General features: G+C 46.6%; 1 protein-coding gene and 1 pseudogene across 1 annotated transcript in view; both read right to left on the reverse strand.

Moving 5' to 3' along the window:
* Positions 1–24,369, reverse strand: part of NALF2 (NALCN channel auxiliary factor 2) — a 29,162-nt gene that overhangs the window by 3,413 nt on the left and 1,380 nt on the right. The window lies entirely within an intron of this gene.
* Positions 2–24,366, reverse strand: LOC132344314 (coenzyme Q-binding protein COQ10 homolog B, mitochondrial-like; annotated as a pseudogene).

The following is a 24,369-nucleotide window of genomic DNA, read 5'->3' on the forward strand; positions in this document are numbered from 1 at the left end:
AAGAGCGTCAGCCCAGGCGCCAGCCCCTTCCGGCGTCAGAGGAAAGTGATGAGGAGGGGTGTACCTGTAGTCTGTTGGGGGAGGGTATTGTGTGCTTACTAAGCCGACCCTAAGATCCAGGGACTGGGGAAGAAGGGTTTGGGTCAAAACCATTACCTCCTACCCCAAAATCTCACGTTTCATAGCCAGAACTCAGAGTCCCCAGTCTGTAGTAATCGAAGACTTTTAATTTATTCACTGGTAAAATCACAAAATGACTCCTGTATCTGAGCTGGAAACGGTCTTACCAGTCATCCCAACCAACTGCACCATTTTATAGCTGGTCCCAAGAGATGTCCTGACTTCTCTGAGGTTACTTATATTGAGGTAAATTTCACTTGCTTTCGATTCAGCAAACATTTCTTTGGCTGATGGTGTTAAGTTTCTAAACTCAAGAAAAGAGATGGAGAGGATAATTTTTGCTCTGTCTCATTAAGGTGTTGTGTGGATCAAATAATATGACGTATGAAAACGTTTTGTAAATTCTATAGTGCAGTGCCAATGTGGGAGGTTATTTTTTAATAAAAACAGGAATCTGCCTTACTAAGCACCAGATGTGCCTTCAAGCTCTACTTAATCCATGCTCTGTCCTGTTGGCTTCGGCCTTGGAGTGGAGCAGACACCACATTTCATTTGCTTCAAACTTTGCTTGGCCATTTCACTTCACGTGTCTACTTTCTGCCCCTCATCTAGCCCTCTCCTACCAGGCACTGGGTCCCAGCTAAGAAAGGTTTCCTGCACTGTGCTCTTTGGCTATCATCAAGACCAGAGTTCCTCAATGGTGACACTCCTGACATTTTGGACTGCAGGATTCTTTGTAGTGTGGGCTGTTCTGTGCACTGTAGAATATTGAGCAGCATTCCTTGCCTCTACCCAGTCACATCCTCCACCTCCCCATTGTCTCTGCCCATTGCGAAATATCCCCTGAGCAGGGTGGGGGGCAAGGGACACAAAACCATCTCCCATTGAGAACCACTGATCTAACTTCTTGCTCCTGAAAGTGTGGACCTGGACCAGCAGCATCACCATCACTGAGGAGCTTGTGAAAAGTGCAGATTCCCAGGCCCTGCCCCAGACCTGACAAGTCAGACCTGCATTTTAACAGGATGCCCAGAGCCATGCCCACATCCAGTCCTCATGTCTTCAGTTGCTTCTTGTAGCAATGGCTCTCTGACTTCAGTGTGCCTCAGAATCCCCTGGGATACTTGTTAAATAGGCAGATGGCCCCCTCCAATTCAGCTTCAAGAGGACAGAGGAGGGCTCAGGAATCTGCCTTTGGAACAAGGGTCCAGGTTATTTTGCTTCCAGAGGCCTTTCCACCACACTCTGAGCAACATGGTCAGAGCTTCTTACAGACATTAAACATGTACACTCAAATGCAAATAACTCCACTGTGAACCTGGATTTTGGCAATGTAACCCCACACTGGCCTTTTCCAAAGTGGGGGCAGGGGTGTGGTGGTAGTGCGTTGTGGTGCAAATTATCCTCCTGAGGAACACGGCTTTGCTATCTCACTGGCCTCTCAAGTTTAACATGCTCTAAATCTTAAAATTTAGCTCCTATCCTCTTTTTTTTAACTCCAAATCTGCCCACACCACTAAGTCTTGACCACTTCAGTTAAGTGTCACAACCATGCATCTGAATATTCAAGCCAGAAACTTAGGTGTCGGCCATCATGTCTCTCTCTCTCTTTTTTTTTTTTTCATCATGTCTCTCTTAATAGGCATTCCCACACACAGTCTATCAGCAAGGCATGCCAAGTCTCCCTCTATGTCCATGACTCTGTGCAGGCCATTGTCATCCGTCACCTCTATGACAGTCTCCTATGTGGCCTCGCTGCCTCCACTTATGCTCTTTTGAATCGACTGTTTACACAAGAGTAAGAGGGATCTCAATATGACATTTGATCATGTTACTCCCTTGCTTCATATCCTTCAATGCATTTAGAATAAAATCCAAACTTTCAACCACAGACTTCAAATTCCTGCATAATGTGGCCTCTGCCTGTCTCTCCAACCTCATTTTCTACCTCTCCTTTCCAGCTCATCATGCTCCACATGCTGAGGATTTCTTTCTTTTCCTTGAACATGCCCTACTTCTTCCCACCTTGGGGCCTTGGCACACACTGTTCTCTTGGCCTGATATGCTCTTGATTACCCATTTCTGGTCTGCCTGGGTCCTTCTCAACTTTGAAGCCTCAGTTCAAATGTTATCTCCTCAGAGCGGGTCTTTCTGACCACTCCAGCTAGAGAATGACCCCTCATCATTCTTTTCTTTAACTGTTTCTTCGCCACAAGTATGAGTTTGTCGGCATCCTTGTTTCTTCTCTGTCAGCCTCACTACAACGTGAGTTGCATGAAAGCGGATGTAGGCGTGTCTTACTGACCATTGTGTACTCAGTGCAATGTATGTAAAAAACACAAGTGCTAATGCAATGAACCAGACGAGTATATGAGGACATGTCCCTACTCTCAGAGAAACTCCGGTTTCATCTAACTTGAAACTATGGCACATTTTCTACAAGAGAAGTTAAATCACTGGCCAAGGGAGGGAAGTAAATAGGAAAGCTGAGAAAGATTTCAATAAGGGGATGAGAGTTGAGCAGGGATTCAAAGTAGGATTTTGGATGAGAAGGGCAGAGATGGGAGAGAGACAAAAGGGCATTTTGGACTGAGGCAACAGCTTAAGCAAAGGTACGGACATGAGTGCAATGTACAATGTGTTGGAGGAATGGAGAATGGTTTTGTATGAATGAAGTGCAAAGGATACCAATTTCTTGTAAATGGACATTTATTTCCAGGTTTTTACTATCACAAACAATGCTTCAGTGAATAGGTCTATACACATCTCTCTTGAATACTTGTGTTAAATTTTATTTACATAAACTCTTAAGAGTGAAATTATTGGGATAAAAGGTCTGTGCAATGGAGTGAGAAGGGAGTGGAAGGAGGGTGGAAAGGGACAAGTAAAGGTAAGAGGCAGGGGAAGAGGGATCTGGAGTGGCAGGAGAGGGGCTCAGGGGTTGGAGAGAGTGGTAGTGGGGTCAGCAGCACAAGGGAGCAGGAGAGGAAGAAAGAGAGGGCAATAAAGAGTAGGGAGATGGAAGGGGAGAAATGGTGGTACTTGCAGGATAGGAAAAAAAGGGTTGAGGAGGAAGCAGGGGAATGAGAGATGGAGGGTGTAAGGGAAGCAGACAGGTGTGGTGAGGGTAAGAGAAGATGAAGGGTAAGAAAGAGTAGGGGATAGCGGTGAGGTACAGGAGAGCTGGAAGAGGGGCTGTGAAGAGGAGAGGCAAGAAAGAAGGAGTAAGAAAGAGGGTTTAAGAGCCAGCATGGGAATATGGAAGGTGAGTAAGATGGGAGCAGAGGAGAACCGAGACAAGAAAGAGGGATAAGAGAGCAGAAGGATACGGGGAAGAAAGAAAGAAAAGACAAAAAGAAACCTGTAATGCTAAGGGCCCCAGGACCTCAGAGACCCCCCTCCATCCTGTGGGCCCCAGAGTTCCAAGAGAAATCTCTCTGTCCACAGCCTCTTCCCCAATCTCTACAGACTGGACCCAGAGTCTACCTCCACCCTCACCCTGGACTGTGTGGAACAGCCCAGTCCTCCACCACTGGGGTTCAGAGGCCCCCTCGGGATTCTCCCTGCGCGATTCTGGTTCAATATTCCTGCTCCCAGGTGAGGAGGTTGCAGTGGAGGGTCAGCCCTCCTCCCAGGCAACTGCAATTAGCTTAACAGCAGGCACTGGTGGCTGGCACTCCCCGCCTCTGCCCTAAGAGAGAGGGAGGGAGTTGAGGGAGGTGAGGCAGGAAGAGGGGTGGCCTGATTGTGGGAGGGAGGCCTTTCTCCTTAGTTAGATGACCCTCCCTCAAGCCCCACCCCCCAGAGTCACCATGGCAACAAGTGGGTGAGCAGATTGCCTGAGGAAGACACCAGGCCTGTGGGTGGCAAGGCAGGAACAGGCAAGGAACTAGTGAGGGGAATGGAGGAAGAAGGGGCTGAGAGGCAATCCAGTTCCTTGGCTCAGCAGATGGCCAGCTGAGGTCACTGCACTGGTCCACATGCTTTAAGAGGGGCTGGGGTCCTTCTCAGATGAAAAGTCTGGCTTTCAGGACGACCACCTGGACAGCAAGCCTGCCTTAGTCTCTGCAGCCCTCTTCCTTAGACAGGCTTAAGTCACTTGCCTCATCTCATCAGTGTTAGGACTGAGCCAGAGGGGATTGTGTTGCTTGGGCAGCTGCAGGGGTCCTGGGCATTCATCCACAAGGAAGGGGCAGAGCTGAGAGAGCCAGGTTCGAGACTTGTAGGGCTGGCTGGAGACGGGGCATGCAGGGCAAAGAAAGAAATGTCTCAGAACCAGACAGCAGTCAGTTGGGAGACCCTTGGAGATCTTTTGCTTGTTTCTCAATTCTGGCTGCATATTAGAATCACTCAGTCTTTTAAAAATGCTTCTGCTTGGCTTACATCGCACTCCAGACCAAGCAGTTAGAATCCTTGTGGGTGGAACCTACACATCTAGAGTTTTTCAAAACAGCTCAGGTAATTTTAATATGCAGAGATCTTAGCCTCACTTTATTTTATAACTGAGGGAACTGAGGCTCAGAAAAGGGGGGAAGGACTTGTCTACAGTCACACTAAATAGTGGCAGAGAGAGGAACTTGAAACCCAGTTTCTCGATTCCAACTCCAGGGTTCTTCCTACTGGACCATCCTATCAGTGACTGCATTCTAAACTCAGGACACAGGTGTGTGGGGAGGGGAGGACAGCTGAGGAGAACCAGGACTGCTCTGGGCTTTTCTTCAAACTCCAGCTCTGGCAGGAAAGGCTTCTTTATCACGCCCTGTGCACTGTGCTTAAGCATCCTGGACCTTTGAAGTAGCAGCAGACAATGGGTGGGGTGGAAGCTTTGACCTGGCAGTGACCTCTTTTCCCTACAGAAGCCCCTTCCCCACGTCCAGCAGGCTGCTGCTGGGCTCACTCAAGTTCTGGCAGATACAGCCAAGTTGCTATGGGAACTGGGAGGGGAAGGAAGCAGGGAGTAACTAGAGGGAACACCAATTAACCCAAAAAGGAAGCTGAGAAGGCTATCCCACCCCTCCTCCCGGCTGGGCTGTTAAACCACTCTTGAAATGGGAGCGGGTAAGATGAGAGGGATCCCCATCCATCCTGGGCTCTGCAGCTGCTAGTTTAGCGGGGAGCAGGAGGACCTAAAGAGCCTTAACTTCCTGCTCCCTGGCGTGCAGCCCTGGCCCAGGCATTCTCATTCTTATGCTCTTCTGGGAAGAAGCAGGTGACTTGTCCAGGCCCCCCCGGTGCTGCAGGAATGCACACGAGTGTGTGTATACATACACAGCCCACAGCCAAGACTTGGGGCCAGAAGGTTTAAGAAGAGGAGGCCACCCTGGACTCCTTGTTTTGGGGGCCAGAAAACCTCCAGAAAGGAGAACTTCAGTTCCTGCCAACCAGAAAGTCGGCAGTTTCCTTCTTGGATTCCAACTTGCTTTCCTCCCTAGGGCCAGTTTTCCCATCCAAATACTCCCAATAGACCTTCTCTTCATCGTTGCTTGTTGTCCTAACGCACCCCTGGGACACTTGGCCAGGAGCTGCAGCTGCAGAGACTGTACAGGCAGAGTGGTAGTCTGGGCTGGGCTTGGGGATGAAACCCACTGTCCACAGCACACAGTAAACACCCTGCCCCTAGATTTTACCTAAGGGGAAACTGAGGCCGAGAAAAGGGATTTGTTTCAGCCAACTCAGAAACATGCAAGAAATCAACTATTAATATAAAGCCAGGACTAGAAGGGAGTTACTCTGATGACTAACCCGATGTCTCTTCGCACTGAGTCCACACCTAGCATTGTGTGAAGGACCTCCGTGGGTAGGTCTGAAAAGAGCCACGTGCCCCTATTCCTGATTCTGGGCTTTCAAAGAGTTGGATCAGAACAGGGTAAGGTTAAAGTCAATCTCTCCAACCCAGGGAGGGAGATAATGGACATAATTCTGGGAGTAGTTCTTTGGGACTGGCAAAGTCAGACTGAGATTAGAGGCATTACAGCGCAAATGCAGGTGGGTGACATGGCTTTACTTAAGTGGCTGTAAAAATAAGCAATAGCTTTCCTGCTGCTGAGAATGAGCAGTCATGAGTCAGAGTGGCCTGGCCTGGCCTGGAGGAAAGTCAGGGTAGATAGCTGGAGAGGTATATATGAACCCAGAGCCAGTGTAGTTCCAGAGGGCCAGTCGCCTCCAAGTCCCTTAGGCCACCTGCTCCAAGACCAGGGGCAGCCTGGTCGGTGCAGAAGTGGTGTCCCTGGTGCAAGAGCAGCTCTCCGAAGGAGCCTAGAGGACCCGTATCAATCAGGTGAGCAAGGAGGCAGGTTCATGACCATGCAGGAATGGAAAGGACTGTGACAACCATAACCCCACCTCCCTATCTGCTGTTGGAAGTTCCACCCCAACATCACTGCCACATCTTATCCAGCTACTGACTGTAAACCTCTTGTCATAGCACACATTCTCCTAGGGAAGCCCGTATCTTCAGACAACTCTCACAATTAAAGAATTCTTTCTCCTTTTGAGCTGACATAATGCCTCTCTGTGGCATTACTCATGGCTCCTACTAGCTCTTCTGGGGCCATAAACTTCCTGTCTCCATGCCAGCCCTGCAGGAGGTATTTGTAAACTTCCTTGAATCAGATCAGGTCTTCCAATTCATTTTTTTCCTGCAATGATCACGTTTGAACACGTTTGAGTGCCTGGCACTGTGCTGGAGAACTAAAGATGATAGAGATAGGGAAGACAAGATTGCTATCTTTAAGGAGCAGGAGAGATAACCCTGTGTATCAATCATTAGAAGTCACTGTAATAAGTAGTATGTACTTGGTACAAGTGATCCCATAAAGGGAGGAAGGATCAACTGTGTTTTGAGGGGTGAAGCATAGGAAAATATCTCCATATGGGAGAGGCTAGAGTTGGGGCTTAGAAAAAATGAGTTGAAGTTCACTGGATAGAATATGGCAGGAATAAGTGCACTTAAAGCAAAGGAATAAGCAGGTATAAAGGCCTGGGGGTTTGAAATACTGCCAGGTTCAGACACTGTTGGTAGTTCAGCATAGTTAGAGGATACGAAGGGGGCCATGATGGGAGATCAGGCTGCAGAGGAAGGCCATGGACATAATATCATAATATATTATGATATGTTCTGGATGCCAGGCTTCATCCTATAGGCAACAGAGAACCTTTCGTGAGTTTTAAATAACTGCTTTTTAAAACTGCTTATCACTTCTATGACTAACTTTTTAGATTTATGTTCTGAAAATGTGGATGATGGATTATAGGCATCAAGACTGGAGGTAGAGAGATCAGCTAGGAGACTATTGCAACAATCTGAGTGAGAGACGATGGGGGCCTCAACTGAAGCAGTAGCAGCAGAGTTAAAAATGGAGAGAAGGGGATGGATATAAGAAGAGGTAAATTAGGGATATGGGGATTGAGAGTGAGGGAGGGGGTCAAGATGACTACCAGGTTTCTTGTTTGCATGGCAGGATGAATAGTAGTTTCATTAAGGAAGGGAAAGCAGGAGGAGAAGTAGATTTGGGGGTCAAGAAGATGAATTCAGTTTTTGGTCATGCTGACTTTGAAGTATAGGTCAATATATACTAGGCAAGGTATAATGTCAAGGAGACAGTTGGACATAATGGTCTGCATTCTGAAGGAGGGTCTGGGCTAGAGATAAAGGTTTGGGAGTTACCAATGGTTAAGGAGTTAATCACTAGGAACATAGTAGGACTATACTTTCCCACACCTTTTGAAATCAGCTGTGGCCATAAGACTTTGGCCAATGAAATGTGAGTTGAAGTGACCTGGATCACTTCTGGGGAGAAGCTTTAAGAAGCTGGAATATGATTTGCCACATTCTCTTCCCTCTGCTGCTGACTGTGGAAGTGATGTTGAAATGGATCTTTTACTAGCCTAGGTCTCTTGGTGACTATCATGAACAGATGCTCCGTGATGACCTGTTTTGGACATGTATTATGAGCAAGAAATAACTGTTGTGATAAGCCTCTGATATTTGGGAATTCCCTGGTGGCTCAGACGGTAAAAGCATCTGCCTGCAATGCGGGAGACCTGGGTTCGATCCCTGGGTCAGGAAGATCCCCTGGAGAAGGAAATGGCAACCCACTCCAGTACTCTTGCCTGGAAAATTCCATGAATGGAGGAGCCTGGTGGGCTACAGTCCATGGAGTCACAGAGTCGGACACAGAGTCACAGAGTCGACTGAGCTACTTCACTTTCTTTCTTTCTTTCACAGCACAACCTAGCTCACTCTGACCTATAAAGCAATGGCGGAAGCCAAAGAAGTAGAGGATGTTGCCTAGGGAGAATGAACACATAGAGAAAAGGACCAACAGCGCAGCCCTGGAAAACATTAACATTTGGGGGTAGGTAGGAGAAGGGAGTGTGATGAAGACGAGGGAGTGGTTAAAGAGCTTGGAGAAGAAACAGAAGAGCGGCATTCTGTAAATTAGGGAAGAAAGTTCCAAAGAGTAAGAGTGGTCAGCAGATGAGGACACGCTGGCAGTTTCATCATGGTGAGAGCAGTTTCAGTGGAGCAGTGGGGACAGAAACCAATTTAAAAGGGAATGTGAGGGGAAAAAAAATGGAGAGAGCTATGTGTACACTACTTTTCCAAGAAGCCAAACTAGTTTTTCAACTATTTTGGGGGATGTAGTTTCCATTTCTGTTTTATCCTGGTTGTTCCTATTCAGACAAATTCCTATTTTTTTCTTTTTTTAAACAGATTAACTTTATTAAGTTACCACTTCAGTCCTTACATTGATTTGTTTACAAAAATATCAGTTTGAAATACATTATTGAAAGTGAATTCACACAATAAATAGAAAATAAGGATGCATGGTGCTGTAGACATATCAACCGACTTATCTTCATTTATTGTCCATTGCTATAGACAAAATTTGACACTGATTCAGCATTATTAAAATAGCAGTCAAAGGACTGGGGAGAGGGTTGCAAACAAAGACAAAAGTAGCTTAAAACTCTGGACCACTCAACAAAAAATTATTTATCTGGAAGCTAAGCTCAGTTTAACATTGAATTATCTACACTACCCATAGGAACAATTTAAAAATAAGAAAAGTGCCAGGGAACCTTCATTAACAATATTTTTAAGTCAAAGTTTTACTTTGTCTGATGACTACTCAATATCCTAAGCCATGAGGCAGGCCCTAAAACAATAAGTTATAAGTAGTCTGAATTTAATAATTTAAACATGATATGGTTAATATTATACACACTTCATGAGTATCTCAACCAGCCTCTTCAGGTGACATGATAATTAAAAGGTTTAAATTTACAGTTTTGATTTCTGTTCAGAAGAGTGATGTCAGTATTCTAGCAACAGTGATGACACCCCATTATTATAAATATGCTAATATACATATTAGTCTGAATTAAACTTGATTAAATTCTACATACACGTGGTTTCATATTTCAAGTGCAAATTTTCAAAGGTACAAGTTTATAATCAAAGTTGGGTTTGACAAATGCTTTCTGACTTCCCTGGTGGCTCAGACGTTAAAGTGTCTGCCTACAATGTGGGAGACCTGGGTTCGATCCCTGGGCTGGAAAGATCCCCTGGAGAAGGAAATGGCAACCCACTCCAGTACTCTTGCCTGGAAAAATCCCATGGACAGAGGAGCCTGGTGGGCTAGAGTCCATGGGGTTGCAAAGAGTCGGACACAACTGAGCGACTTCACTTTCTTTCACTTTTTCTGACTTCTAAAAGCAAATGATGAAAGCACTTTCTAAAAGTAAATAAACTAGTTGCAAGTAGGTGACCACTTTGTTTTCCTCTTTATGTGCAATGAACTTCATGAAGCACTAATTCCTGAAGCATATTTGTTTCTGGACCATACACTTACACGCTCTTCTTTCAAAGGCAGACACCATCTGCTTTACAACTTCATTGAAAAACCATGTGGCAAGCTGTGGTAGAAGTTTGCAAAATTCAAGAGAAATTGAAAAAATCCAAAGTAGAAGTTCTTGGGTAGCCAGGAAGACCTGGGCTAAAATGCCAAACAGTCTCCAAATGATTGAAGAGCTTCCCATCAGCACAGTATGCCTTTACCAAATGTGGTTACACTAAGGTTACTACTGATATATAGTGCTCCACTGCAGGTAGAAACCCAATTTCTAATCATGTTTTGCAGTATTCAGATCTCCTTGATATTTCATCTTTTTTTTTGCACCAAGGAGCAAAATGCTTGTAATCCTCCGTTCCTAATACCACATCATACATTTCCTGCATAGAACATCCTATAATTCTCCTCTCTGAATATTTTTTTCTTCTGTTTATTAATGGTGCAGTGATTCTGAAGAAAGTTCTTGCATATATCTCCTTAGGCAAAACTGAAGAGTGTAGTGGAAGAGTTCTGCTCATCAGTATACTGTGCTGGAGCCGGGGCTCTGGCTGCTACAGCCAACTTTGGACAACATCCCAAAACCACCGTTTTCAGGGCCCTCTGACTGGTCCAAGCTGCCATGCCATCATCATCTTCTGACAAGTTCCTATTTTTCCATGTCCCTTGCAACTGAATGCAATCCCTAGACAGAGTTTATCAACAGAGTCAAGTAGAAATATCAGCCTTCCAATCCTAGAAGCTCTGTTTCTGTTAATACAGTCTAAGAACACATTTGCTCTCTAGGAGGCTATATTGTATTCTTCTGATAATTTAGTGGAGATGGAGGGAGGAAGTTCTGCCTAGAGTGTGGGATCAAAGACATAGCTTAGATCAAAGTCCCTGGAAGGCGCTCAAGCCTTCTGGTGAGATATCTGAATAAATTATTAACATTCTTGGGACTGTAGGCTCCCTGAGGACAGGGGTTGTATCTTACATATCTGTGTATTTCCCTCAGGACTTCACAAGGAACTAGGTGTACAGAAGAGATGCTTGCTAAGTGCTTGAAATCCAACCGCTTAAAAGCCAAGCCTCCAGCAACTAGTCCAGACTGGAGGAAGGTGGAGATCTCCAAGAAAAGGATGGAAGTAATGGTTATGTAATGTGTCACATGAATTTTACAGCTTTGATGGAGAAATTGGGAATGCATTAGCAAAAAAAAAAAAATAATAGAAAACTAAGCAAATAGGGGGAAAAAAGAGGCAATTATTAACTCCAGGAAAACAAGTTGGCCAAGGAAGAAAATATAATCACAGTATTCTACATGACTCAGCTATGAACAATATTTATAATCCTAATGATATAAATATGGAATACTGTTAAAACCAGAAATTATGATATGACAATATTGGATATATGAGAGGAGTGTGCATATGGTGCTGCTGGTAGTAAGACAACTAAATACCCCTCTATAAAGTGAAAGTGAAGTCACTCAGTCATGTCCAACTCTTTGCGACCCCATGGACTGTAGCCTATTAGGCTCCTTAAAGTCAGTACATATTTAAATCAGAAAAAAATCAAGAAATAATAGCATACTATTTAGAGATGTGGAGGTACATATCACAAGAAACAGCTAAGAAGTTTAGAAGTATTTGACTCTGAAGAATGAGGCTTAGGGTTGGAACAGAGGGCTTCTGCTTTAATTATAAGCATTGAGATTGCTATTTATTATTTAAAAGATATTATATTATATATAATTTAAAAGACAGATGCTACAAGGATATATATGTATATATGTGATAGATATACATATGTATATATGTATATGTGTGTATCTTCACGTGCATAAAGATATTTCAAACAGAAAAGTCAAAAAATAGCAGCAGTATTGGCACATCATAAAAAATGTGACAATAAATATCAAAAGAAAAAGCTAAGTGTCTATACTGAAGATTCAGTATATATGTGTAGCTAATGTCTTTTAAAATTATGAACATATATTACTTTGATAAAATGAAAATAAAATAAGAATATAAACTAATGCAGCCATGAACTTCAAAAACAACAAAACAAAGTCCCCAACACTTGACCTGATCAACCTTACCAGACTCAGCCCCCAAACCCCAGGTCCTAGTGTCTAGTCGTGGATCATCTATTCCATCACCACTGTCTGGGCCATGGGCTTGGGCCAGGTTAACAGGCCAATGAAATTAATGAGTGGTCCCATAGCCAAAGAGAAGAACTAGTGTGAGAGGAGGGGAACTTTGGTGGCCTCTGTACCCAAGCGGTGCAGGCTACCCACCCACAGAAATGGTGCCACTGTGACACTGACAACCATAGCTTCATTTGAGCTGCACACAAATGTGCTGGGCATGAAATCCCATTGCCCACTCACAGGCATGCCTGTCTGCCACACGTTGCTAATCCTGGGCTCAGGCTCAGGCAGGTATCTTCAGTTTCCTGCAGGGATCATTCTGAAACCAGCTCCTTGCCGTTACCTTACTTCCATCCTCAAACACAGAACCTTGCTAAACAGACGACAGGCTGGGGAGAACAGAGACCCAATGAAAGGACCTGTCAGTTGTGCTTGGTCTCTGAGGGTGAGGTAAATAAAGGCTTTGGAGTCTTTCCACCTCTGGCTCTTCCCTCTCCTACCTGAGCATGTCTCTGTGTTCTCACTCACTAGAATCTCTCCAGTTGCCTTCTGGCTCCTAACTTTCCACCTCCACACTGAACACGTCACCTCCTGCTCCCAAATTACCTTTTCCTCCTCCTAAGGGAAAGTGTTGTTGATCTCAATTGAGTATTAAGCAGTCATTTAGATTAAATACATCCAATTAAAGTGAGAATAATAATAGCTACCATTTATTAAGTGCTTCAGAGAAGGCAATGGCACCCCACTCCAGTACTCTTGCCTAGAAAATCCCATGGATGGAGGAGCCTGGTAGGCTGCAGTCCATGGGGTCGCTAAGAGTCAGACACGACTGAGAAACTTCACTTTCACTTTTCACTTTCATGCATTGGAGAAGGAAATGGCAACCCACTCCAGTGTTCTTGCCTGGAGAATCCCAAGGATGCGGGAGCCTGGTGGGCTGCCGTCTATGGGGTCGCACAGAGTCGGACACGACTGAAGTGACTTAGCAGCAGCAGCAGCAGCATTAAGTGCTTACTATATGCCAGGCTCTGTTCTAAGCAACTGACATTTATTAACTCATTGAATCCTCACAACCACCTCCTGAGATGGAGACATATTTACAGGTGAGAACAGGAAGGACCAGAATTTAAACAGCTCATCCAAGGCCACACAGGCAATAACAATAATGGTGGCTACCATTTCTTGAGCACCTTCCATTTCATAGGCACTGTGTTCTTGAGAGATTAGCATGTTATATGTTATTGAAACCTCACAATGACCCTATTTCTTAGTTTTGAATTCAAAGAAAGTGAGGTTCCAAGAGAGATGAAAGGTCTCAACAACTGTTTTACGTAGTAGACAGATTTTGAGCCAGAATTTGAAGTCAGGTTTACCTGGACTTCAGTGCCCAAGCTCTTATATATAATATTGTCTCTTGGATGGTCCCTCCATTTCACTATGACCACTGAAGTAATTAGCTTGTTACTCAAATCTTTTTGATGGAATTTCAGGTCAAGTTGGGGAGAGATTTCTAGGACTGGATGGGAGAGTGATTTTCTAAAATCTGTGTATTCAGCTCATTCCTGATATAAGTTTTCTTTGTAAGGGGGTGTGGGGTGAAGAACATTCAAGTATGAGGGGCTACAAAAGACCATTTCCATTCCTCCATCAAAGCACTCCCTTTCCTCTTTTCTCTAAATGTATGCATGTGTGCAAGCACAGACACATACACACACCTTGGGAGTGTTGAAAAGAGGCAACTGTTCCTGCTTTAGCAACTGGTGATGGGAAGGCAGCTGTCTCCTTGTAGAAAGGTCTTCTTGTCTTTGGACATGAGGTTTCCTGTCCTAGGTCTTACCATGTAGGGGCTCCTGGAACTGCCTTGCTCTAGAAGGCTCCAAAACCAGAGTTAATTCCTTTAGAAAGGTTTCAGGGCAGCCACACACTCTACCTAATTGTTCTTTCTTCCCAGTTTGCTCTGTAAATATTCTTCATCGAAAAGCCTTTGCTCTGGTCAGGTAGTTAGCCAGAGCTGGGTTCTGCCACTAAGTGGCTGTATGAACTTAGACAAGTCATCTGTAAGGAGGGAGAGACTCAGTCACTAATTTGCTATGTGGCTGTAAGCAAAGTACTCTCTCTCTCTCTGAGCCTCAATTTGTATCCAAGAAGATGGTCCCTAGGGAGGCAGCATGTATAGGGAGAAGACAGGGTCAAACATCTTTAACCTCAAACAGTCCTGTGGGCAAAGGTCAGGTCTGCTCTCACTAGTTATGAAACCTCACACAAGTTACTTAAATTCCCTGATCTATACTTTCCTCATCTACAAAATGGGAGATAGTAAGAGTATATATCCTCAACCTTTCTGCAAATGATGTCTGTAAATCAACTAGCACAAAGATTTACCTATAGTAAAATTACACTAGTACAGATCGGGTAGTACCATTGCCTTCTGGTAACTAAATCCTTGGATTTGACCTGAATTCAAATTCCAGGTCCAACCCTTACTAGCTGGATGACCTTGAGCTAGTTACCTAACTCCTCTGAGCCAGTCTTCTAAGTAAAACAGGGATAAATATATAGGCACAAGACAGATGTAAGAATTAAGTGAGATAAAGTATATAAAAGTGCCTGGGATAGTTCCTTTCCTTCCAATGCACCCCTTTCAGCTCCAAGAGTCAAATAATAAATGAAAGAATACTGCCATAAATGTAATCAGAAAAAACTCATTAATACACACAAAAGAGTACATACAAATCAATAATAAAAACATAAGACATAAATAGACAATTCACAATGCAAGCAATACAAATGGCCCATAAATAAGAAAAACAAATGTTTGACCTAAGGAATGAAAATTACAACCAATGATATACCATTTTTAGCTCCAAATTAATATAGTTTTTAAAAATATGATACTCAATACTGGACAAGAGTGGTAAATTAGTCTCACATTTGTGGCAAGGGTTTAAATTAGAATCACCCTTCTGGAAATAAATTTGGTAAGAAAGAAATTTGTATGCCACAAGCTTGAAAAAGGTCAATACTCTTTGATTCTGTAAGACTCATCCCGGAAGTTCATTCTGCAGAATTAATGTATATGCTTTCACGTGTATGCAAAACAAGGGAAAGAATCATTTTGTGTACAAATGCTAATGTAAGCTCAGAAAGAGGGATGGAAGGATACACACCAAATTGTTAACATCAGTGGCCTCAGGGCAGTAGGATTGGGAGAGGAGGGAACAGAAAGATTATTAAATATTTTTTTATAAACCTCTGTATTGTTAGATTTGGTACAATGAAGGTGCATTATTTTGTGATTTAAGAAACTTAGCAAAGTACAGAAATAAGAAAAAATGATTGAGGTAGAAAATTTATTAGAAAAAGAAAATTGTAGATGTGACAAAGACTTATGGACAAAGTTATCCATCACAGCATTATTTATAAAAGTTGAAGGTAAATACCTAATAATAGGGAACTAGGTAAATAAATTGCACTAAATTCATGTGATGGAATATTATACGCTCATCAAGAATGATGTTTGTGGGAATTCCCTGGTCGTCCAGTGGTTGGGACTCCGTGCTTTCACTGCCGAGGGCCCAGGTTCGATCCCTGATAGGGGAACTAATCCCACAGGCCATGTGGTGCAACCAAAAAAAGAAAAGAATGTGGTTTGTGAATATTTAATTACATGGAAAGATACTCAGTATAACTTTAGCAATAAGTTAGAAAAAGTAGAGTAAAAAACCTAGATGATTTCAACTATGTAAAAAATATATAGTCACATCAATTAGGATGGCTACTATCAAAATAAAAGAAAGGAAAAGAGTAAATGTTGATGAGGATGTGGAGAAACTGGAACCCTGTGCATTGAATGTCAAATGGTGCAGCACTGTAGAAAGCAATATGGAGGCTCCTCAAAAAGTTAAATATAGAATTACCACGTAATGCAGCAAGTCTAGGTATACAACCAAGAGAACTGAAAGCATGGGTTCAAATAGATATTTGTATACCAATGTTCATAACAACATTACTCACAATAGCCAAAAGATGGAAGGAAATGAAAATATAGGTCCACACACGAACTTGTCCATGAACATTCATAGCAGTTTTATTCATAATTGTCCCAAAGTGGAAACAACCCAAATGTCCATAGAGATGAATGAATTTTTAAAATGTGGTATATCCACACAGTGGAATATTATTCAACCATAAAAAGAATGAAGTACTGATACATGCCACCACGTGGATGAACCTTGAAAATGTTATGTTAAATGAAATACGCCAGACACAAAGGACAAAAAGTATATATGATTCCACTTAAATGAATTATCTAGAATAGTCAAATTTATAGAGATGGGAAGAAGAATAGAAGTTACCAGGGGCTGGGGGAGGAGGAATGGAGAGTTATTGTTTAATGGGTAAAGACTTTCTATTTAGGAGAATAAAGACATTTTAGAAATGTATAGTGGAGGTGGTTGTACAACATTGCAAATATACTTTAATGCCACTGAACTGTACACCTAAACATGGTTAGAATGGTAAATTTGATGTTATGTATATTTTACTACAGTAAAAAACTATGCCACAAAAAGACATATTGGGAGGAAATACACTAACATTAAGAACATCTCAAGGACCCTTTTCAAACTGTTATATTTCTATTTTCCAAAATATTTCAAAGATCATTTTTTTGGTAATTGAGAAAAAAAGTTTTTTTTTTTTTTTTTTCTGTTAAGATTCTGAGTCTATAATAGTTCTGAAGGATTAACCTGGTTAGAAGTTTTAGTTGAGTTCAACACTAAGCAGATATGCTCACCTTCCACAGATCAGCCAGGTAGACATGCTATCTGCTGGAAACCAAATACAGAGACAGGGAACAACAGTAACACCCACGACTGCCACATGTCCTTCTCCAGGCAGAGCTTGGTGAGTTTGCACTTCCTTCTACCTCTAAGAGAAGTTCAGCCATCCTAGGCCAGGGCTCACCAAAACCCTGGCATGGGAACTGTGTGTCCAAAGCCCAGAGGCTCTTGGGTAACAAGGTCTCATCATTTTCTCTCCCAGCAAAGGCTGGGCAGGGCTCAGGCCTGCTTAGGGGGATGTACTCCTCTCATGCTCTGGTTGATCCTTCTAGCAGATTTGGATTGAGAATATAGTAGATACCTCCCCTCCAGGCAAGAGGAATCCAGCTCCTCCCATCCCCTTGGAAGAGCCTTTAGAAATAGAAGGGAGCAAACACCTCCCTTTCTCATCCTCTGTCACAATCCCAAGAGGATACCAGTGATTATCACTGGGGCTCAAGGACGAGAGACTGGGGTACTGAACAAAGATGGTGCTGGTAGGTCCCCACTTTGGATCTGAGCCACTCCAGGGGCTCCCTACAAGCTGGCAGTAGGTGTTGCTGGATCCCCTTGCACTTGGTCAGCTTCTCACTCCAGTCTCTCAATAGTCAGCTGGGCACTGCCTCTGACAGCTGGAGGGAGTTTATTAAGCATTTCTTTGTACATGTGTGACTGGGGAAACAATGGACAGACCTGGGTTTGTGTGGCAGTCTTCCCACCTTTTAGCTATGTGACCTGGATGGGTCCCTTTCTGTCAATAAACCTCAGTTGTCACATTTGTAAAAAGGGGATTATAAGAGTACCTGCCTGCTAGGATGACTGTCAGAATTAACTGAGTTCATGGACACACATAAAGCCCCTGGCATCTCCCAGGCACTTGAAAGCTGGCAGTTTTCTTTTCCCCTTTCTCTTTCTTCTTTGGTGCCAGCCTGCCTTTGCCTTCTGGCCCAGAGACTTGTGGTTCAGGTTCCAGCTCCTTTTTCCAGAGTCCATTCAAACAGGAGCTTTGGCCCTGGCAGCACCTGTTACTCCACAGTAACTTCTTCCTTCCCCAGGGCCAGCTGCAATTCACCTGGTACCCTTGCTCTCCCCCTCAGCACCTGTCTGGCTCAAAAATTCAGGCTCTTCTGAACCCCCTTACACGCCCAGGAAGAAAAGTCTGGTCCAGCATCACTGCACACACCCTGGTTTGCACCCCTGTAACCACAGGAATAACACATCTGTCCCAAGAGGCCTCCTGGGTCAGCATCAGAGAATGGTGCTCCTGGAGGCCCACAATTGTCTACCCCAGCCTCAGAAGCTGCCTCTGGCTTTCCAACAAACACCTGCAGCTGGAATCCACATGTGGCTGAGATGTGAGCTGGGGGCAGGGAGGGGCAGGTCTGACTCCCAGGGCACAAGGGCGCACAACAGGTAAACAGCCTCACAGGGTGGGAACATAAAAGACTGCCCTGAGGGAGAAGTTTTTCTAGGGCAAACTCCCACCCTCGAGTCTAAGGTGTCCTACAGATGCACCCACACACTGAAGGGTGGATATGCCCTTTCCCTGAGACACTGATGCTGCAGGAGGAGACCAACACACACCACCTGGCTTAGAAGCACCCTCCTGTGCTTGTGATGTGTTTGGAGATCCTTAGCCCTCCTTTAGTCTAAGCCCCACCGGCACCCACTGTCTTCCCTTTCCTCACCCTTCCCTCCACTGTGTTCGGCAGACTCTTCCAGCCAGACCAAGAGATGGGTGGGAGGCTGCTGGGCTCCCTTCCTCCACCTAATTCCCCCCACCCCCACCTTCAGGAGATACCAGTGTATCCTTCCTGGAGGTTCCCGTTGCTATGGTGACTATAGTAGTCAGGCACCAGCCTGTGGGAAGGATGGGAAGTTGCCATGAAGAGGACTGTGTTTCTGTGTGTCTAAGCATGTGTGCACATGTCCACCCTGAGTGGGGAGGAGAGAAGGCAGGAAGGAGAAAAAGAGCAGCGAGGGAGAGAGAGGACAGGAGAAGAGGGGACCAGAAGATCAAAGGGGGCAGGAAGAGGGATGCGGATCAGAGAGGCAAACAGTGAGTGGGGTGTGAGGGATGCGAGGGGTGAGGGGGCATGGAGGTGACAAGGGCAAGAGGTATAGTGCTTAGGGGATGAGGCCAGAAGAGGATCACAGTGGGGCAGGGTAAAGGTTGGGGGAGTGTGAGAGACAAGGGGAATGGAGCAGGATGGGAGATGGGAGAGGGCTGGCTGTTAGAAGGGAGCAGTGAAGGGCGAGGGGGGAAAGGAAGGGGTGGGAGCAGATGGGGGTAACTGTGGGGAGAAGTGGGGACTAGAGGAGTGTAGGTGTGGGGATAAGAAATAGAGAGTGAGGTGCAGGTGTGGTTTGGGAAGGGTCTAGGGTGACCTTCTGCTTCTCCGGTGGCTCAGACGGTAAAGAATCTGCCTGCAATGTAGGAGACTGGGATTTGATCTCTGGGGTCAGAAACATCCCCTGGAGAAGGGAATGGCTACCCACTCCAGTATTCTTGCCTGGAGAATTCCATGGGCAGAGGAGCCTGGGGGATACAGTCCATGGGGTCACAAAGAGTTGGATACGACTGAGCGACTAACATAGGGTGACCTTCTAACAGAAGGTTGGGAAAATTGTGCAGTCCTTGGAGTATGGATAGGGGATGTTGGTGGTGGGTCAGAATTCGGGGGATTGTGTGGATTGGAGTGGGGGGGTCAGGATAGGGGTGAAGGGGTTCAGAGTGGTGTGGGTAGCATAAGGCCACTTTCCCATTCTCACATTTGCGCTCCTACATCCTGTCCGAGCTACAAACACTGCCTTTTCCCTATCGCTGGCCCTTCCCAGAAGCCCAGTGCTCATGTCTGTGGCCAATGAACTTCCACGGATGTGGATGCCCCTCCTCGAAGCTTTGCCATGGTTCCTAGGAGCCTGCTTCTTGACTGACCCCCCCTTTCTTCCTCCACCCTCCACATGTGAACAGGTTCTTTGCCTGTAAGAACCCTGGGTCAGGGAGGCTGACTGTGGGGCACTGTTCCCTGCCTGCAAGCTTGGGTGACAACAGGGACCATTTGCCAACTTGGGGCTCCTGCCCTTAGCCCAGTGCCCTGAGCTTCCTGCTCGCAGCACCAGCGTTAGCCTGGGAGTCCTGATTGGCAGGAAAGCTGTGGCAGGTGGGAGGAAAGAGGAAGGCAGTGAGGCAGAAACAGCTGCCAGCCGGAGTGGAGGAAGAACAGGGCCCCTAGAGTAAGGGCAGAAGGCAAGGTGCTGGCTCTGGCAGCCCCTACCCCTGCTTGTGGGTGTTAGGCCTCCTTCCTGGCCCTCTCTATTCAATCCTGCTGCTGAGGGAGCAGCCTCTGTTCACGAGCCTGAGCTCTGAGCTGACACAGACCTCAGAGGTGGCTGGTCCAACCTGCCCTATAATCTGGAGTCAGTCATCTCCACAGCATTTCCTCTAGGGGTCTGCCTGAATCAGCCTAGACCTTTCTCCTGGGAGAAGGAACTCACCTCCTCTCAAGGCACTCTGTTTCTTCTTCGGAAGGAAAAAACTGTTAACTGAACAACTCTGACATGCCAGGTCTACGTACTGTGCAGATTTCTCGTTAATAATGAGCTCACAGGGCCATTCTGATGAATTAGCTCCATTTTACAGATGAGAAAAGTGAGGATGAGAGAGCTGAGTCCCTAGCTCAAGGTCACGTGGGTAATACATAAAAGAGCTGAGTTTGAGCCTAGGACTCTCTAACCATGAAGTCCCCTTGGGGTTAAGCAGGACATGCCTCTTCTTTGGCACCCCAACAACTCTTCGGAGGTCTGAAGTCAGAGACCACACCCTACTGAGTCTCCTCTTCTCCTGGTGAAACAGCTCCTTCAACTATATCCAGGAGAACTTGGGTTTTAGCCTCCTCCTACCTGCTCAGTGTGAGACCCAGAACCAAATATACAATCTGCCAGGTGGGTGCAGGTCAGTCTAGAGGAAAACAGAACTACTGCATCCTTCCCTGGCCCTATGGCTAGTGAGAGCTGAGCACTGGCCTTCTCTTGGGCTTCTATCTCCTCCTGGATCAGAGCTATGAGAGAAGAGGTCAGGGTTTTGTTCCCATCTTCACCACTGTCCCCATTAGACTATACTGAATTTAGACTAGGGAAGGGGCAGGGGTGAAGGAAGAGGCAATCAGAACCAGGCAGGGCCTGGCAGGGTTGGGAGATGGAGAGGGTTGCGGGAGTGAGGAGGTGGTCCAGTAACTGTAGGCAGGGCCAGGAGGGCCAAGCAGAGCGGGAGGCAAAGGCTGAGGGGGTACCTGCACAGGGAGTTAAGGGAGGGGTGGAGAGTGGCCCTGGGGGTTGGGAGAGGCCAGGGTGGGGATGGGCATCAACCTAAGTTATCATCGCCCTGCTGTGCGAGAGGAAGTCAGTCGCACATTAAGGAAATGTCGCAGCTGGTACTAAATTGGGAGGTGTCACAGGAAGCAGTGAGGACAGGTATGATGTGTGGGGCCCTGTGTGGCCCAAAACAGGGGCAGACACTGCAAAGGGAGAGAACAGGGTTTCTGGGGCTGCCCGGGAAAGATCTGAGATACTCGGGACAGGCCCCTGGGGACGGGGGGTGGGGGGGTGTCACCTGGCCCTGGAGCAAAATCTCCAGGTTTGGTTTCCAGCAGCAGAAGAGGCCTCCTCACCCTGGCCTGGGGCTGTGGGCTTTCCACCCTGGAGAAGCTTGGAGGACGGGGCATTGTCTCCAAGGGGTCCCATTTGGGGGAGGGGCTGGGCAGGACGGCTTGAAGCTGTAGGCCAGACTAGGGATCTGCAAAAAAGGTCTGGGATAGAGATGGGCATTGGGGTGAAGTGAGAGAGGCTGCAGAAAGGAGGGGAGCAGGGCTGTCTTTTCCCGTAGGGCCTGTAATACAGCTGGAATTGAGAGGCCTGTGGGTGTAGGCTTCAGCGGAGGGAGAGCACATCCTCGGAGAGGGTGGGAAAGACAGGAAGAAAGCCGTGGAGCTTGCACTGCCCTTCTCCCAGCACAGCAGGCAGCAAGAGAGCAGGCGGAGTTCACTTGAGAGGGGGAGAGAGAGAGAGAGTGAGAGAGCGAAAACGACAAGGAGACAAAGGAGAGTAGGGAGGACCCAGGCCACTGTGGACCAGATAAGACACCACGGCCAAAGCATGGGCTTAGCACCAACACCATGAGGGTTAGAGGCCTGGTACTCCTGCTCGTTAGCCAAGTGGCGTTGGGGTAAACTGCTTGAACCTACACCTCAGTTTCCCCATCTGTAAAATGGAGCTAATGATGCTGGTGTTACCAGCCTCCCCAGGCAGTTGTGATCTCATAATATATGTGAGAGAGGATAAAAACCCTAAGCAGGACATCACCATTAGATGTTTTATTATTCTTACAAAATATTATCAGCTACCTCTTCCCACTTCAATTTCACAAAAGTCTCAGGATGTGGGCACAGCCAGGGTTATTATGCTTGTTTTATGAATGAGAAAACAAAAGCTTAGAGAAGTGAAGTGATGTGCCCAAGGTCACACTACGAACAAGTGGTAGAGATAATCAGGCCTCCTGAATCCAAGAGACCAGTTGCTTTTCTCCATCAAGCTGCCTGGTAAAAATAATCAATGGGAGGGGTTATTATTTAGTGCCTCATCAGACAGAGTTTGAAGCCAACTGTGACCTGGAGAAAAAGAAAATCCCGTGGGAAAGTTGTGGCATGGTCTCTCTTTTATCCTGCAGATTGTGGGAAAGAAAATGTCAGGGCCATGGGGTCAGAGTGAAGACCACAAAAAGACAGACATCCTTTATTCCACTTGCTAGTGGGCTGCATCCTTCTGTTTGTGCTGAGTGTGTGTATCTGTGGCTGACATCAAGGGTGTACGTCTATCCCTATGTGACAAAATGTGTCCTTTTTTCATGTGACAGTACTTCTGCCTGTGTGTCTCTGAGATGCTGGGGAGATGTGCATGTGTATGACACCATGTCTGATTCAGTGGCACTGTTTGTGGGTGTGCCGACCTCTCTCCATCTCGGTGTGACTTTGCCTGGGGTGGCGGTGGTGCTGTTTGGCAGTGTGTGCATGTCTATCTGTCTGTACACCTTTAAGAAGTGGAATATCTCATTTGGTAGTGTGAGTGAGGCAGTGAGTCAGCTGAGGCTGAGGGAGGCGGGAGGGAGACTGCTAGGTTACGAGAACAGGAAAAAGGAGAACAAGAAAGTGAAGTCAGGAGCAAGGAGCTACCCCTTTCCTCCCCAACCCCCTGCTCAAATCCCTAAGGAGCCCACCATGAGCTTGGAACCCGGCAGAAGGCCACGCTGTCACGGTGGATGGAAAGGGGCACTTTCCGCCCCTCCCCAAAGCCTCAGAGGGAGACAAGCTAGGCTGGGAGGTAACCATCTTCCTCTCAGCCCCCAGTTCTAGGATGGGTGAGGCCAGCACCCCACCTGGCCTCCTCTTCACTTGACCCTTTGACCTTGCTGTTCCTTTTCCTTTCAAAGGCAGGCCACCTGGCAGGCTGCACGAACAAAGGAGTAGCACCACGTCCCAAACGTTTACAGCCCCCACACACTCACTGTCCAGAATGACCCAGCTCAGGGTCAAGAAGTTTCTCAACACTCAGCTCTGCCCCAGGCAGGTGCATTCTGCAGCAGCCTCGCCTCTCCTCTCTCTGGATGCCTGTCCCCAACAGCTTAGAAAGCCAGCTTTTCCTCCACTGCCACCCCAGCGTGCTGGGAAGGCACCTGAGACTTGTAATGCACCAGCCTCCAGTGACCCTCTCACAAGCTGCTGTGCCCGGCTCCCGGCTCCCAGCTCATTCTCTTGTCGGGGGAGAGGAGCTAGCAGCTTCCTTTCTTGGGAGAAAACAGGCACCCTGGGGCTCCACTTGCCTAGGCTCTGACCAGCCACCTCAGGTCATATAAGGTCAGCAGTGTGCTGTGTCCCACGACCAAACGCCCCTCCCCTCACCCACTGGCAGGGGCTGAAGAGTGAGGGTTAAATGGCAAATATTCTTCCCCCCACCTTTGGCCTTCCCCTTGTAGCAGCCAGTCCCAGGACTTTCCATTCCAGCCCAGGAAAGGAAAGGGGCATCGCTGGCTAAGGATGGGGGCTGGGGGAGCCAGAGCCCTCTTTCCACCCCTTTGCTGACTTGCCCCCCCGCCCCACCCTCCGGAACCCTTCCCGCCTCATGCGGGGGACGGGATGCAAGAAAGCCCTTGTCCGATGGTGCCCAAACCCAGAATCGATAGAAGTTAGCCAGGTGGTTACCTGACCTAAATCCCTGAGGCCCCTTCTCCGCGGAGGGTCCCACAGTAGCACTACCCGTGGCCCACTGAGAACGGTGGGGGTGATGGGAGGCGGTCGGGTGGGTACAGGGGGAAACCTTTTTTCTCCCGGTTCCACCGCCACCGTTCCCGCCGCCAAAGCGGCAGCCGTTGTGGCCGCGGACGCCAGTC

Source organism: Bos taurus, chromosome X (genome assembly GCF_002263795.3).
Source record: "Bos taurus isolate L1 Dominette 01449 registration number 42190680 breed Hereford chromosome X, ARS-UCD2.0, whole genome shotgun sequence".
Classification (NCBI taxonomy): domain Eukaryota; kingdom Metazoa; phylum Chordata; class Mammalia; order Artiodactyla; family Bovidae; genus Bos; species Bos taurus.